Genomic DNA, 17,099 nt, shown 5'->3' with positions numbered 1-17,099 from the left:
GTGAGCCGAGATTGTGCCACTGCACTTCAGCCTGGTGACAGAGCAAGACTCCGTCTCAAAAAAAAAAAAAAAGAAAGAAAGAAAATGTAAATCAAAACCATAATGAGATACCACTTCACACCTTCACACCCAACAGGATGACCTTCATCAGAAAAACAGATCGGGCGTGATGATTCACGCCTGTAATCCCAACACTTTGGGAGGCCGAGGCAGGCGGATTGCTTGAGCGCAGTTCAAGACCAGCCTGGGCAACATGGTGAAACCCTGTCTCTACAAAAAATACAAAAATTAGCCGAGTGTGGTGGCACGTGCCTGTGATCCCAGCTACTCAAGAGGCTGAGGTGGGAGGATCACTTGAGCCTAGGAGGCGGAGGTTGCAGAGAACCGAGATCGCTCCAGTACACTCCATCCTGGGTGACAGTGAGAGTCTGTCTCAAACAAAAACAAAAACAAAAACAAACAGATAATAACAAGTATTGACAAGGGAAGAGGACAAAGCAATTCTATTCTGGATGTTAGTCTACCATGTTGACTTCTGATTAACCTCAGTTCCAGGAAAGCCTCTAAGATTTTTAGTTTCTCATTCCTTGTGTAAGATTACATTCTTCCCATAAATCCTGCCCTTAGGTCAAAATAACCTTCATGTTCTTGTACTTTCCATGAGACCTGCCTGTAAGCAATTGTCCTACACATCCCTTCTGAATCACATATGCCCTTTCCCTATGGTAAATAAGCCCTGGGTTTGGGGGGTAATGGCACAGGTAACCATTATCTCATCTCACTGCTGCCCAAGACACAGACGTGGCTTCTGTTCGTAAGTCCCTATTAAATGTCTTTTTTTTTTTTTTTTTGAGATGGAGTTTCATTCTGTTGCCCCAGCTGGAGTGCAGTGGTGCCATCTCGACTCACTGCAACCTCTGCCTCCCGGGTTCAAGCGATTCTCCTGTCTCAGCCTCCCGAGTAACCGAGATTACAGGCACCTACCACCATGTCCAGCTAATTTTTGTATTTTTAGTAGAGACGGGGTTTCACCATGTTGGCCAGGCTGGTCTCGAACTCTTGACCTCAGGTGATCCACCCATCTCAGCCTCCCAAAGTGCTGGGATTACAGGCGTGAGCTACCATGCCCAGCCCGTATTTTTTGTCTTCAAAGAAAAAATTAAAATAGGCTGGGTACAGTGGCTCATGCCTGTAATCCCACCACTTTAGGAGGCCAAGGTGGTTGGATTGCTTGAGCTCAGGAGTTCAAGACCAGCATGGGCAACATGGTAAAACCCTGTCTCTATAAGAAATACAAAAAGTAGCCAGGTGCAGTAGCATGCACCTGTAGTCCCAGTTACTTGGGAGACAGAGGTGGAAAGATCATTTGAGCCTGGGAGGTCAAGACTGCAGTGAGCCATGATCACACCACTGCACTCAAGCCTGGGTGACAGAGTGAGACCTTGTCTCAAAAATAATTAATTAATTAATTAATTAGTGTTGAGGTCTCACTGTATTGCCCAGGCTTGTCTCAAACTCTTGAGCTCAAGTGAGCCTCCTGCCTCAGCCTCTGAAAGTGCTGGTATTATAGGTGTAAGCCACCATGCCCAGCCAAAAGGTCACATTTTGTATGATTTCTTTTATGTAATTTATTAGTTGAGATTCTCCAAAAAACAGAACTAAAGGAGAGAGAGAAATTGATTTATTATGAGAAATTCCTCATGGTGAAACCACCTTTGCAAAAATTATGTCAGTGAGAAAATGATGATAGTGGGGAAGACCTGATTTAGCCTAGCCAATCCCCCTCTTAACTTTAGCCTTGCTTTGGGAGACATTTAGGTTATAATGTAAATGATAATAGCCTTTCCCCAAAACTCAGCCACCTTTGTAAATATAATGAGAGACCACCAGGTTAGGGGGAAGAGAGGAGCCTGAATTCTGCTAAGGTGTAGACATAAATGATTGCTAGCCATTATTTCAGGAGTCACAAGATATACAACTTTCCCAGTTACTCCTATAAATAACATCACTATTATAGAACCCAAGATTGGCATTGTGATATATCTTTTCAGGTTTTTTGCATGTCTGACACCTAGTTCCACCTGGACCCATCTGCTGATGGCTCCTGTAGCCCTACCCAGAAGCAATTTGGCATGCAGGAGGATGATTTCCCATACCCCTATAATTACACCACCAAGCAATCAGCAGCAAGCACCCATTTCCTAGCCACCCCTACCCCTTCCCCCAAACTGCCTTTGAAAAATCCCTAACCTATGAGTTTTAGATGATATTGATTTGAGTAATAACTCCATCTCTTGCACAACATGACCAGCCGGGCATTAATTAAACTCTTTCTCTACTGCAATGGTGTAGTCTTCATTTGTGCAGCAGGCAGGAAGAACCCGTCAGGTTGTTATAATGGAATCATAAAGGCTTAGAAATCCATGATCTGCCATCTGTAAGCTGGAGACACAGAAAATCAGTGGTGTAATTCAAGTCAAAGGCAGTAGAACCAGAGGAGATGAAGGTATAAATCCCAATTTAAGTGTAGCATAAAATAAGATGTCCCAGCTCACCGGGCATGGTGGCACACGCCTGTAATCCCAGCACTTTGGGAGGCTGAGGCAGGCAGATCACCTGAGGTCGGGAGTTCGAGACTAGCCTGATCAACATGGAGAAATCCCATCTCTCCTAAAAATACAAAATTAGCCAGGAGTGGTGGTGCATGCCTGTAATCCCAGCTACTTGGGAGGCTGAGGCAGGAGAATTGCTTGAACCTAGGAGGCGAGGGTTGTGTTGAGCCGAGATAGCGCCATTGCACTCCAGCCTGGGCAACAAGAGTGAAACTCTGTCTCAAAAAAAGAAAAAAAAGATGTCCCAGCTCAAGCAGTAAGACAGAAAAGAAGCTGTGGGCTGCGAACAGTGGTTCATGCCTGTAGTACCAGGACTTCAGGGGGCCAAGGTGGAAGGATTGTTTGAGGCCAAGAGTTGGAGACTAGCCTGGGCAATATAGCAAGACCCCTTCTCTACAAAAAATTTAAAAATTAGCTCAGCAAGGTGGTGCACACCTGTAGTCCCAGCTACTTGGAAGGCTCAGGCAGTGAGTTCAAGGTTGCAGTGAACTCTTGTCAATGAAAAGAGTTGAACTCTGTAAAATATTTGAAGAGATTTATTCTGAGCCAAATATGAGTGACTAATGGCCCGTGCCCATGAGACACCCCCAGGAGATCCTGAAAACATGTGCCCAAGGTGGTTGGGCTACAGCTTGGTTTTATACATCTTAGGAAGACGTAAGACACCAATCAATACATGTAAGATGTAAACTTTCCGGTTTGGTCCAGAAAGATGGGACAACTGGAGGTGGGGTGGTAAAAGGACTTCTAGGTCATAGGTGGATTCAAAAATTTTCTTTTTTTTTTAATCCTATTCTGTTGGTCCTGAGGCTCCAAAAATATTCGAATTAGCAATTGGTTGAAAGAGTTTACCTAAAGACCTGGAATCAATGGAAAGGAATGTCTGGGTTAAGATAAGCGGTTGTGAAGACCAGAGATTTATCATGCAGATGAAGCCTCCAGGTAGCAGGCTTCAGAGAGAATAGATTGTGAATGTTTCTCATCAGATTTAACTAGCCTGTTCTGCCAGTCTTAAGGTCTCTGCATTGATGTTAATCTGGCCAGCTGTGCCTGAATTCCAAAAGGGAGGAGGATATACTGAAGCATATCGGACCCCCACTTCTCATCATGGCCTGAACTAGTTTTTCAGGTTAACTTTGGAATGCCCCTGGCCGAGAAGAGGGCTCACCTGTTGGTTGTGGGTTTAGAATTTTATTTTTGGTTTACACTATCATTGTGCTGCTGCACTCCAGCATGGGTAACAGAGCAAGACCCTGTCTGTCTCAAAAAAAACAAAAGAAAAGAAAAAAAGAAAGAAAAGAAGCCCTGACTTTCATGCATGTCTGTGTGAAGAGACCGCCAACCAAGCTTTCTGTGAGCAACATGGCTGTTTATTTCACCTGGGTGCAGGTGGGCTGAGTCCGAAAAGAGAGTCAGTGAAGGGAGATAAGGGTGGGGCCGTTTTATAGGATTTGGGTAGATAAAGGAAAATTACAGTCAAAGGGGGTTTGTTCTCTGGCAGGCAGGAGTGGGGGTCGCAAGGTGCTCAGTGGGGGAGCTTTTTGAGCCAGGATGAGCCAGGAAAAGGACTTTCACAAGGTAATGTCATCACTTAAGGCAAGGACTGGTCATTTTTACTTCTTTTGTGGTGGAATATCACGAACCAGCCATCTGGATGTGTACGTGCAGGTCACAGGGGATATGATGGCTTAGCTTGGGCTCAAAGGCCTGACATTCCTGTCTTCTTATATTAATAAGAAAAATAAAATGAAATAGTGGTAAAGTGTTGGGACGGTGAAAATTTTTGGGGGTGGTATGGAGAGATAATGGGCGATGTTTCTCAGGGCTGCTTCGAGCGGGATTAGGGGCGGCGTGGGAACCTAGAGTGGGAGAGATTAAGCTGAAGGAAGATTTTGTGGTAAAGGGTGATATTGTGAGACTGTTAGAAGAAACATTTGTCATTTAGAATTATTGGTGATGGCTTGGATACGGTTTTGTATGAATTGAAAAACTAAACGGAATAAGAGAAGAAGAAAAACAGGTATTAAAGGTCTAAGAATTGGGAGGACCCAGGACATCTAATTAGAGTGCCTAAGGAGATTCAGCATAGTCCTGCCAGCAAAGATTATTTATTTACTTCAAGAGTTAAGAGTGGCAGTTTGAGGATAGCACCAGGAGATATCAGCTGTGATGGCTTGATGAAACAGTGTAAACCAGCAATGTAAACAAGAGTAGGGCATTTATAAGTAGTTGAGAATGGAGAATAGGAGTATGACTAGACAGAAGATAGTAGGGATGACAAGTTTTTTTGGGGGGCACAGTCTAAGTAGGTGTGGTGTCTGGAATGAGACTGGGGCCTAATAAAAAGGAGCGTCTATACAGGAGCTCAAATGGGCTGTACCCTGTAGCATTCTGAGGACAGGTCTGACTTCTGAGAAGGGAAAGTGGTAAAAGTATTGTCCAGTCCTTTTTAAGTTGGTGGCTGAGCTTGGTGAGGTGTGTTTTTAAAAGACCTTTAGTCTGTTCTACTTTTTCTGAAGATGGAGGACCGTAAGGGATATAAAGGTTTCACTGAATACTAAGAGCATGAAAAACTGCTTGGCTGATTTGACTAATAAAGGCTGGTCTGTTGTCAGACTGTATAGAGGTGGGAAGGCTAAACTGAGGAATTATGTCTGACAGAAGGGAAGAAATGACTGCATGGCCTTCTCAAACCCTGTAGGAAAGGCCTGTACCTATCCAGTGAAAGTGTCTACCTAGACTAAGAGGTATTTTAGTTATCTGACTCGGGGCATGTTGAGTAAAGCTAATTTGCCAGTCCTGGCTGGGGGCAAATCCTCACGCTTGATGTGTAGGGAAGGGAGGGGGCCTGAATAATCCCTGAGGAGTAGTAGAACAGCAGATGGAACACTGAGAAGTTATTTTCTTGAGGATAGATTTCCACGATGGAAAGAAAATGAGAGGTTCTAAGAGGCGGGCTAGTGGCTTATACTATAGCATAGCCTGCCTTTGCTGGTGTGTGGCGATTAGGCCTGGTGGAACCGCCATCAATAAATCAAGCATGATCAGGGTGAGGAACAGGAAAGAAGGAAATATGGGGAAATGGGGTGAATGTCAGGTGGATCAGAGAGATACAGTCATGAAGGTCAGGTGTGGTATCCAGAATAATGTGGGAGGCCGAATTGAAGTCCGGGCCAGGAACAATGGTAATTGTGGGACTTAACAAAGAGTGAGTACAGCTGAAGGAGCCGGGGAGCAGAAAGTATATGCGTCAGGTATGAGGAAGGAAATAGATTTTGGAAGTTATGAGAAATGTAGAGAGTGAGTTGAGCATAGTTTGTGATTTTTAGGGCCTCTAAAAGTATTAAAGCAGCGGCAGCCGCTGCGCACAGACATGAGGGCTAGGCTAAAATAGTAAGGTCAAGTTGTTTGGACAGAAAGGCTACAGGGTGAGGTCATGGCTCTTGTGTAAGAATTCTGACCCCACTAACCACGCCTAGGAAGGAAAGGAGTTGTTGTTTTGTAAGGGATTGAGATTTGGGAGATGAATCAGGCACAATCAGCAGGGAGAGCACGTGTGTTTTTATGAGAATTATGCCGAGATAGGTAACAGATGAGGATGAAATTTGGGCTTGACTGAAGTAATGGGGGCTATCTGTGAAGGCTTGCAGCAGTACAGCCCAGGTAATTTGCTGAGCCTAATGGGTGTCAGGGTTAGTCTAACTGAAAGGGAAGAGAGGCTGGGATGAAGGTGCAAAGGAATAGTAAAGAAGGCATGTTTGAGATCCAGAACAGAATAGTGGGTTGTAGAGGGAGGTATTGAGGATAGGAGAGTATATGGGTTTGGCACCACGGGGTGGATAGGCAAAACAATTTGGTTGATAAGGGGCAGATTCTGAACTAACCTGTAAGCCTTGTCTGGTTTTAGGACAGGTAAAATGGGGGGATGGTAAGAAGAGTTTATAGGGTTTAAAAGGCCATGCTGTAACAGGCAAGTGATAACAGGCTTTAATCCTTTCAAAGCATGCTGTGGGATGAGATATTGGCATTGAGAGGGGTAAGAGTGATTAGGTTTTAATGGGATGGTAAGGGGTGCATGAGCGGTCGCTAAGGAGGGAGCAGAGGTGTCTTATACTTGTGGGTTAAGGTGGGGAGATACAAGGGGAGGATGTGAAGGAGGCTTTGAACTGGGGGAAAAGGTAGCAGTGAGGTGTGGCTGTAGCCTAGGAACAGTCAGGGAAGCAGATAATTTAGTTAAAGTGTCTCGGCCTAATAAGGGAACTGGGCAGGTGGGGATAACTAAAAAGGAGTGCTTAAAAGAGTATTGTCTAAGTTGGCACCAGAGTTGGGGAGTTTTAAGAGGTTTAGAAGCCTGGCTGTCAATATGCACAACAGTTATGGAAGCAAGGGAAACAGGCCCTTGAAAAGAAGGTAATGTGGAGTGAGTAGCCTCCGTATTAAGAAGGGGATGGACTTACCTTCCACTGTGAGAGTTACCTAGAGCATCTGTGATGGTCCTGTAGGCTTCTGAGGCGATCGGGCAGTGTCAGTCTTCAGCTGCTAAGCCAAGAAGATCTGGGAAGGAGTCAGAGAGCCTTGGGCCAGAGTTCCAGGGGCTCTGAGAGTGGCTGCCAGGTGAGTTGAACAGTCCGATTTTCAGTGGGGTCCCACAGAGATGGGACATGGCTTAGGAGGAATCCCAGGTTGCGGGCATTCCTTGGCCCAGAGGCCAGATTTCCAGCACATGTAGCAAGCTCCTGGGGGAGGAGGTTCTGGAGGAATGCCTGGCTGCTGCAGTTCAGGTGTTTGGAAGTTCTTGTGTGCTGGAGATGTGGCTGGGGTTTGTCTCACAGTGGAGGCAAGTAATTGCAACTCAGAAATACATTGCTACTTGGCTGCCTCTACTCTATTATTGTACACCTTGAAGGCGAGGTTAATTAAGTCCTGTTGTGGGGTTTGAGGGCTGAAATTTAATTTTTGGAGTTTTATTTAATGTCAGGAGTGGATTGGGTAATAAAATGTATATTGAGAACAAGACGGCCTTTTGACCTTTTAGGGTCTAGGGCTGTAAAGCGTCTCAGGGTTGCTGCTGAACGAGCCATGAGCTGGGCTGGGTTTTTCATATTTGATGAAAGAGCCTAAATGCTCACTGATTTGGGAGAGGTCTGATAAAGAAAAGGGAGCATTAACCTTGACTATGCCTTTAGCTTCAGGCACCTTTTTAAGAGGAAATTGCTGGGCAGGTGGGGGAGGGCTACTCATGGAATGAAACTGTAAACTGGACCAGGTGTGAAGAGGGGAGGTGATAAAAAGATTATAGGGTGGAGGAGCAGAGGCTGAGGAAGAATTGGGACCTAGCTCGGCCTGGCGAGAAGCAGCCTGGGGAGGCGGGGAGAGGTCAGATGGGTCTGTAGAAAAGGAAGATTAGAAAGACTTAGCGACGCTTGGGGTTGGGACTGAGGGGACAGGTGGGAGGGAAAGAAGGAAGATTTGGGACGAGTTGCACTGGACACAGAGACTAGGGAGGAACGGATGTGTAAAAGAATGCCTGGACATCAGGCACCTCAGACCGTTTGCCCATTTTACAACAAGAATTATTTAGATCTTGCAGTATGGAAAAATTGAAAGTGCCATTTTCTGGCTATTTGGAACCACTGTCGAATTTGTATTGGGGTCAAGCAGCATTGTAGAAGAAAATAAGGCATTTAGGTTTTAGGTCAGGTGAGAGTTGAAGAGGTTTTATGTTCTTAAGAACACAGGCTCTAAGGGAGAAGGAGGAATGGAGGGTGGAAGGTTGCCTATAGTGAAGGAGGCAAGTTTAAAGAAAAGGGAGAGTAGAGACATGGAGGGAAGCGGTTTGGGGGTTCTTACCTTCCAGAAAAGTGGGAAAGGGGTTGGGGTGCAGAGATAGGAGGTCGGGGCATGGAAATAAGGGATCAGGGCACAGAGATGTAAGAGGTTGGAGTGCGGAAATAAGGGATCAGGGCGCAGAGATACGAGGTTGGGGTACTTGCCCCTCCCCTAGAAAAGTGGGATTTGCTGCTAAGGGTGAAGGAGAAGGTGTTGGGGGTTTCTTGCCCCCCAGAAAGGCAGAGAAGGGGTAGAGACACGGAGAGAAGGGGTTGGGGTACTTGCCCCTCCCCCAGAAAAGCGGGACTTGCAGCTAAGGGTGAAGGACCAAGGCAGGCATCCCTCTGTGGTCTGACACCTCTGAAACCTGGGTGAATAATCAGAGAGCATCCCTGCAATGATTATACACCAAGGGAAGGCTGCCTTACCTAGTCTGTGACTGGCACCAGAGTTTTAGGTCCACGGATAAAACATGTGTCCTTTGTCTCTACCAGAAAATGAAAGGAATTGAAATTAAGAGAAGGGAGAGATTGAAGTGTGGCGCCAAGTTTGAAAGGAGAAAGAGGTTGAGGGATAGTGAGGGAGGTTGGAGAAGAGAGTAAAAAGAGGCTGCTTACCGGATTTGAAATTGGTGAGATGTTTCTTGGGCTGGTTGGTCTGAGGACTTGAGGTCGTAAGTGGACCTTTCTCATGGAGCAAAGAGCAGGAGGACAGGGGATTGATCTCCCAAGGGAGGTCCCCCGATCCGAGTCATGGCACCAAATTTCATGTGCGTCCGTGTGAAGAGACAACCAAACAGGCTTTGTGTGAGCAACATGGCTGTTTATTTCACCTGGGTGCAGGTGGGCTGAGTCCGAAAAGAGAGTCAGTGAAGGGAGACAAGGGTGGGGCCATTTTATAGGATTTGGGTAGATAAAGGAAAATTACAGTCAAAGGGGGTTTGTTCTCTGGCAGGCAGGAGTGGGGGTCGCAAGGTGCTCAGTGGGGGAGCTTTTTGAGCCAGGATGAGCCAGGAAAAGGACTTTCACAAGGTAATGTCATCACTTAAGGCAAGGACTGGCCATTTTCACTTCTTTTGTGGTGGAATATCACCAGTTAAGGCAAGGAACCAGCCATCTGGATATGTACGTGCAGGTCACAGGGGATATGATGGCTTAGCTTGGGCTCAGAGGCCTGACACTGACTTCTTCCATGCTCTGAGTTTTGTTCTATTTAGGCCCTCAACAAATTAGATTATGCCTACCCACACTGGGGAAGGCAAGCTGCTTGACTGAGTCCAGAGATTCAAATGCTAATCTCATATGGAAATACCCTTAAAGACACACCCAGAAATAATGTCTAACCAGATGTCTGGGAATCCCCTGATCCAGTCAAGTTGACACATAAAATTAACGTCACACATGATATATCCCGAACAGGCAAATTAGCAGTTAACAAGGCATGGGGGATGGGGAAATGAGCAATAATTACTTAATGGGGATGGGATGTTTTTCTAGAGTAGTAAAAAATGTTGAAATGGGCCAGGCACAGTGGCTGACGCCTGTAATGCCAGCCCTTAGGGGGACTGAGGAGGGCAGATCACCTGAGGTCAAGAGTTTGAGATCAGCCTGAATAACATGGTAAAACCCCATCTCTACTAAAAATACAAAAAATTAGCTGGGCATGGTGGCAGGCACCTGTAATCCCCATTACCTGGGAGGCCAAGGCAGGAGAATTGCTTGAACCTGGGAAGTGGATGTTGGAGTAAGCTGAGATTTCACCACTGCACTCCAGCCTGGGTGACAGAGCAAGACTCTGTCTCAAAAAAAAAAAAAAAAAAAAAAAGTTGAAACTAAGGAGAGTTGCTGGTGTACAACATTGTGAATACACTAAATGCCACTGAATTATACACTTTAAAATAGTTAATTGTATGTTGCATGACTTTTACTTCAATTTTTTAAAAAAGCATAGAAAACTCTTTCTCTGCTGCTGTGTAGTGACGCAGAGGCAGAGGCTTGCGTGCATTCAAGATTTGGCTTCACCTGTAACCCACCACCACGGCCGAGGAAGGCATTGCTGCAGGAGTTGTGGACATCAATATTGCTTTACAAGAGGCTCTGAAGATTGCCCTCAGCCACAATGTTCTGGCACATGGAATTTGTTTATTTATTTATTTTATTTTATTTTTATTTATTTAGACAGGGTCTTACTCTGTTGCCCAGGCTGGAGTGCAGTGGCCCAATCATGGCTCGGTGCAGCCTGGACCTCCTGGGCTCAAGCGATTCTCCTACTTCAGCCTCCCCAGTAGCTGGGGCTTCAGGTGTGTACCACCACATCTGGCTAATTTTTATATTTCTTGTAGAGACAAGGTTTTGCCATGTTGCCCAGGCTTGTCTTGTACTCCTGAGCTCAAGCAATCTACCCACCTCAGCCTCTCAAAGTCCTGGGATTACAGATGTGAGCCACTGTGCCCAGCCAAGACTAGGTTAGATTTCTTAGTGAGAATTTTCTACTGAGAGTAGAGATGCAACGAGAGAGTTGTCTACTGAGAGTTGTCTACTGAGCCCTAAGAAAGTGTTCCCAGCCGGGTGTGGTGGTTCATGCCTGTAATCCCAGCACTTTGGGAGGCCGAGGTGGGTGGATCACCTGAGGTCATGAGATCGAGACCATCCTGGCTAACACAGTGAAACCCCGTCTCTACTAAAAATACAAAAAATTAGTAGGGTGTGGTGGCAGGCACCTATAGTCCCAGCTACTTGGGAGGCTGAGGCAGGAGAATGGCATGAACCTGGGAGGCAGAGCTTGCAGTGAGCTGAGATGGTGCCACTGCACTCCAGCCTGGGCAACAGAGAAAGACTCCATCTCAAAAATAAAAAATAGAAGAAAGAAAGAAAGAAAGTGTTCCCTTCTCCTTTGCCTGAAGAATTTGCTGAAGAATTTGATCCTCCTTTAATTGGGAAAATTATCCTAATTGCTGGAGAAAACAGGTCTCTTTTTGCCCCTTAGCCAGAACTAAAGTCCACACCTAGCATGTCCTAGGGGTTGAAAAGTAGACAAATATAGGGCAGAATAGGTCTTCCCAAATAAAAAAATTACAGGAATTTACTACTTTATTTAATGAGAGGGCAGGGGACTGTTTATGGAGGTGGATTTGGAAGGTTCTCAACTAAGGCAAATCTGAATATAATTTTAGATCAAAATGAATTTATCGATTCGAGTGTACTTACTGGCCGATTCTGCATCTGATGCTCTCCCACTGACAGCTGCCAACCATTATTGCAGAAATTCGAAGTGTTAGTTTATGCAAACCTGGATATGATTCTGGCCCATCATTAATTTGTACAACAGTGGAAGTCTCTTGACATAAATTAGAGGAAGAAATTTAAAGACCTCAGGAGGCAAGAATGATTTACTGAATCTATATATGTATCTTGCTGAGCAACCCAATAATTATATTCCTTGAAAAGGCCCAGAATTCACCTTCATTACCAAAGCTAGAGGACAATTGATGAAGGAAGTGCCAAAATCATTAAAAAGCACTTTCCTGACCATCCTCTCTAAGCCCAGAATAGTTGTGGATGGGTTCACCATTGAAATGGCTCTGACCTCAAGGAGGATGGGAGGATTCTGGGTTGTTAGAGGCCATGTGGTGACAGTGAAGCAGCTACATCATCTGGTGTATATATGCTGGGGTTCATTGTTGTGTGCCAGGAAAATTTAGGACACGGACACACACAAGTTTAGGAGTGGAGGTTTAATAGGTAGAAGAGAAGAGAAAGAGAAACAGCTTCCTCCATGGAGGAAGGGGTCTCCAAGCGGAAAGGACCGAGTGGAAAAGGACTGGCTGTCAGTGAATGCACTGAGTTTTATAGTCCAGTTTGAGGAGGTGGTGTCTGATTTATGTAGTGCTTAATTGGTTCAATCAGGTATGACATTTACATAGTGTACAGGGAAGACTGGTTGCCTCATCTTAGTCTTATTATGCAAATGGGCTTTCCAGTTGATTGGCACCATCATGTCTGCTCCTTTACAATACACGTGGCTGGCAGAGAAGGGAAGATGGAGCTGCCATCTTAAACATGTCTAGTCCTTGGTTCCTTCCTGCCAGCATTCACCCATGCAAGCTCCCAGCTTGCAGGCTGCTCTTTGTTAGAAAATGATTTGGAGGGCCGGGCACAGTGGCTTACACCTGTAATCCCAGCACTTTGGGAGGCTGAGGCCAGCAGATCACTTGAGGTCAGGAGTTCGAGACCAGCCTGGCCAACATGGTGAAACCCCGACTCTACTAAAATTACAAAAATTAGCCGGGCATGGTGGCACACACCTGTAGTCCCAGCTACTCAGGAGGCTGAGGCATGAGAATCACTTGAACCTGGGAGGCGGAGGTTGCAGTGAGCTGAGATTGCACCACTGCACTCTACCTGGGCCACAGAGCAAGACTCTGTATCAAAAAAAAGAAAGAAAGAAAGAAAGTGATTTAATGATTTGGGGCTGCTTTTCATTAAAAAGAAAAGCCTTACCGAGGACTCCCATACCCTTACTATCTGCCTAAGTAATTTCTTCTTAACTCCTGTATCATTCCCCGCTCTGGAGTGGTAACCCTAACTGCTGTTAGGGAGTGTTGGGCAATGACTCTTTCTGGCTACTTCCTTCTGAAAAGGGGCGTCGTGTGGGGAACAGTAGCTAGGACTCCTCCTGAGGTCTATCTAAGGGTCCTTGGAAGAAAGGAGTGCTCATGCATAGTTCAGTCTGCAGCAGCATTTGGAGTTTGATTGCTTCTAGGCAAGAGGAAACAATTTGAGTTATAATATTGAGCAGACAAGGTCACATGAGCAAGAGAGGGCTTAATAATGGAGCTAACCAGTTCCACAAAGAAGACTGGAATTCATTAAAGAGGGATTGTAGCCATCCAGAGCTGGAGCCTGCATTTTCTCTTAACCTGTCAATGATTTTTACTTGATCTTTAAGCATCTGTAAGTTTTCTTCTACTTGACTAGAGGTGTTTATCCAGAAGCAGCATGTTTCATTTAAGACTGCACAGGTACCCCACCTTTGCTGTAAGGACATCGAGGGCCAGTCGATGGCTAAAGAGTCTATGGATTGTTGTGCTTCCACAGCTCCTAATGTTGCCTTCCATCTTCGTTGCATCATAATGGAAATATTAAATGCTGACCTTTCAAGGAGAGGAATACCAGCAAACCGGAAGAGGCCTCTGGTTATGGAATTCCCCATCCGTGGTCTTTCTAAGATGAGATTGTCATGTGCGTGCCCTCCCAATCTTCTCTTTCAGTTAAACCTCCACATGAGGGCATGGAAATGATAGGTTTCTTTGCTCAGCGTATTCAAGATAGTGCACTTTTTTTTTTGAGAATTACAATAGGTACCTTTTATTGAAAGCTCACTGTTTGCAAAGCAGTGTACATTCATTATCAAATTAAATCATCAAAAAACCCTAAAAAGTAGGTATCAGTATCACCCTCACTTTGTGATTGTGCCAGACAATGAGTAATAAAACAGGTAAGAATGGCTGTGGGTGAAGCCAGCTGGGTTCTAGTTATAGTCGCATTTCAGGAAATTATTTAACATGCTGACTTTAACAACCTAAGCGTCTTCTCCATTTGTGCACATAGAGTAGACCTCTGAGAGTGGCGCTGTAGCTTCTAGGGTAGAGGCTGTGTTAAGTCAAGGCAGGATGACAGTTTGGCCTCCTCCCAGGCTAGTGCAAAGGGCTGTTCACTCGCATTAAGGCCTTCTCTCTCAGGCTGAATTGCCCACCCCCCAAAACCTGTCCTACAGAAAATTTGTAGTCCTCGCTTGTTGCCTGGCAGCCCGTACCTAATAGGGCGGTGAGTTAATTATCAAACATGCAACAAAGGATATCGAAAGTTTAGCGAAAATGGCAACATTTTGGAATAAATGACCATAATGTGTGTTCTGCCTGCCACCCTAACTGGCGCAGATTTTGCAGGTCAGTTGTTTTCCCTGGAAGCCGTATTGGCCAAGAGGAGGAAGATTATCTCTCGGATTTCAGCTTGGAAGAGAAAGAATTCAGGCTGCCAGAAGTGGACTAGCACTTCTGAATATCCCGAGGTGAGGTCCCGTGACTTCCTTGGGAAGCTCTGCGGCGCCTGCACCCCACCCCACCCTACCCCTCCGCCGCCGCCGCCGCCGCCGCCGCCACCGCCACCGCCACCGCCACCGCCACCGCCACCGCCACCACCACCACCACCACCACAGGCTGCTGGAGTCTTGGGACCACCAAGGTCTGCTGCCCAAATCCTTCCTCGCTTAGGGGAGGGGAGGAGTGTTCCTGCGGGGCGGGGCGAGAAGGGAGGCTTGGGCAGGATTGTGGGATGAGATCGCCCTGGTGACGCGGAGCGGATCTAGACCTCACCTAATAAAGGTTGCTTATAAAGGAGGGGGCGGTGCCCACGGTTGCTAGGGGCGCTAGCGTCTTGGGGCTGCCAGAATGGCTCCAGCTCTGTGCGCGGCGCCAGCGCATGTCACGTCCCGGCTGTGTCTCTGGCTCCCACGGCCCCCTCCTCACGTAGCAACTATTGTGGCTACTCGTCCAGGCGGCTCATCCTCTGGAGTGGGTCCAGGACCCGCTGCAGCTGATCTCCGACGCCCTGTGGCCGATGAGCCCTTGTTTTCCCGCTCCTCCGATCTCCCACCCGAATCGCCCCATGCGCTTACCCTCCCCCCACCACGCAGACCCGGGGGCTTTGAATACCTGGGGTCCTCTGCTTCCTCCCAGATGTCAGCTCTGCCTCAGGAATCGACTGAGACTTTCACCAAGACTTTGGTTCCATTCCTGGACACGGATACAGCTGGAGAGCTGCCCCCGTGGCCAGAGCAGTTCGTTGTTGCACACCGGGATCTGAATGACAAGCTGACTCGGCAAGAAAGGCTCCCAGAGGTGGTCCCAATGCTGGACTGGGATCAGAACCAGGCCCTAGCTCGGCCTCTTTGCCTCAAAAGTAAGGTTAAAACTGCAAATCTAGATCAGGCTGCAGATCATCAGGCATATGAAATACTTGTTCTACCTCTAGATAGAATTCAAAAGCAACGAAGCTTATTGTTTGGCCCAAGAACCTGAAGAAAGGTCTAGCTCAGCATCGGAGGCTTGCTAAGGTTGTGGCTGGAACTCCACACCGATTTGTATAAAAACCTCAGCGTCAGAAACAAACTTTGCAGGATATTTAGATGGAAGTATGGATATACTGTATCCAGGCACCCTGTCCCCAGAACTCCAGGTGAACTCAGACGAGCCTCCAGGGCCCCCTGAGCAAGTTGGACTCTTTCAATTTCATCTAGAGCCCGAAACTCAAAATCCAGAGACCTTGAAGAGATCCAGTCCTCTTCACTCCAGCAAGAAGCCCCAGAGCAGCTTCCACAGCTCCCTGGGGAGGTAGAACCTTCTTCAACCCAGCAGGAGGCCCCAGCTCTGCCTTCACAGTCCCTTGAGAGGGTCCATTCTACTTCAACAGAGCAGGAGGCCCCAGCATAGCAGCTACCTGCCTCTGAAGAGATTGTAGCTCAGCCATCAATACATCATGAGGTAAATGTTCTATTTAAAAGTTGGAGTGAAGCAGCCAGGCGCGATGGCTCCTGCCCGTAATCCCAGCATGGGAGGCTGAGGTGGGCAGATCACAAGGTCAGGAGTTTGAAACCAGCCTGGCCAAGAGACCAGCCTGGCCAATATGGTGAAACCCCATCTCTACTAAAAATACAAAATTAGCCAGGTGTGGCGGCCGGTGCCTGTAATCCCAGCTACTTGGGAGTCTGAGGCAGGAGAATTGCTTGAACACGGGAGGCAGAGGTTGCAGTGAGCTGAGATCACGCCACTGCACTCCAGCCTGGGCAACAGAGCAAGACTCCGTCTCAAAAAGAAAAAAAAAAAAAAGTTGGAGTGAAGCTCAGCACTCACACTTGCCCAGTGTCACAGTCAAACCTGTGGATGTGGAGCTTACAGTAACTCCAGAGCCAGGTAAGGAACTTACGTCAAGCCAGGAACAGCTGCAGCTCAGCCTCCAGAGCACCCTGAGGAGGTGGACTCTTCCTCAACCCAATTAGAGGACCCAGCTCAGACACCAGAGCACCCTGAGGAGACGAAACCTTCTGCAACCCACCACAGGACCCCAGCTGAGCCTCCAGGTCCTTCTGTGGAGGCTGAACTTTCCCCCAGTGAGCAGGAGAAGCCAGCTCAGCATTCTGAATTTCCTGGGGAGGTGAACCTTCTCAGACCCAGCAGGAGGCCCCAGCTCAGCCTCCAGAGTCCTCTGTGGAGAGTGCAGCTCAAACTCCACCGAATCATGGGTGACACTTCACCCTCTTGGTGAGGATCAAGCTCATTATAACTTGCCCACTGTTACAGTTAAACCTGTGGATGCAGAGCTTATTATAACCTCAGAGCCTACCAAGGAGACTGAATCTTCTCCAGCCCAGCAGCAGGCCCCAACCCAGTCTCCAGAGGAGGTAGAACCTTCTGCAACCCAAAAGGAGGCCCCAGCTGAGCCTCCAGGTCCTCCTGTGGAGCCTGAACCTTCTCCAGAGAGCAGGAGCAGCCAGCTCAGCCTTCTGAGTCTTCTGGAGAGGTTGAACCTTCTCCCGCCCAGGAGGAGATCCCAGCTCAGCCTCCAGACATCATGAATTAACAGTTTTACCTCAAGCTGAGCA

The 17,099-nt window shown here is 47.1% G+C and overlaps 1 long non-coding RNA gene across 1 annotated transcript in view; it reads right to left on the bottom strand.

The window, feature by feature from the left end:
* Positions 1–15,286, bottom strand: part of LOC129394678 (uncharacterized) — a 40,821-nt gene extending 25,535 nt beyond the window's left edge. The window contains exon 1 of the long non-coding RNA XR_008622009.2: positions 15,154–15,286. This is a non-coding gene — a long non-coding RNA (uncharacterized LOC129394678). The remainder of the gene's footprint in view (positions 1–15,153) is intronic.
* Positions 15,287–17,099: the final 1,813 nt, after the last annotated feature.

Source organism: Pan paniscus, chromosome 1 (genome assembly GCF_029289425.2).
Source record: "Pan paniscus chromosome 1, NHGRI_mPanPan1-v2.0_pri, whole genome shotgun sequence".
Classification (NCBI taxonomy): Eukaryota; Metazoa; Chordata; class Mammalia; order Primates; family Hominidae; genus Pan; species Pan paniscus.
The sequence above is the reverse complement of the archived record's forward strand: the minus strand, read 5'-3'. Positions and strand labels throughout refer to the sequence as shown.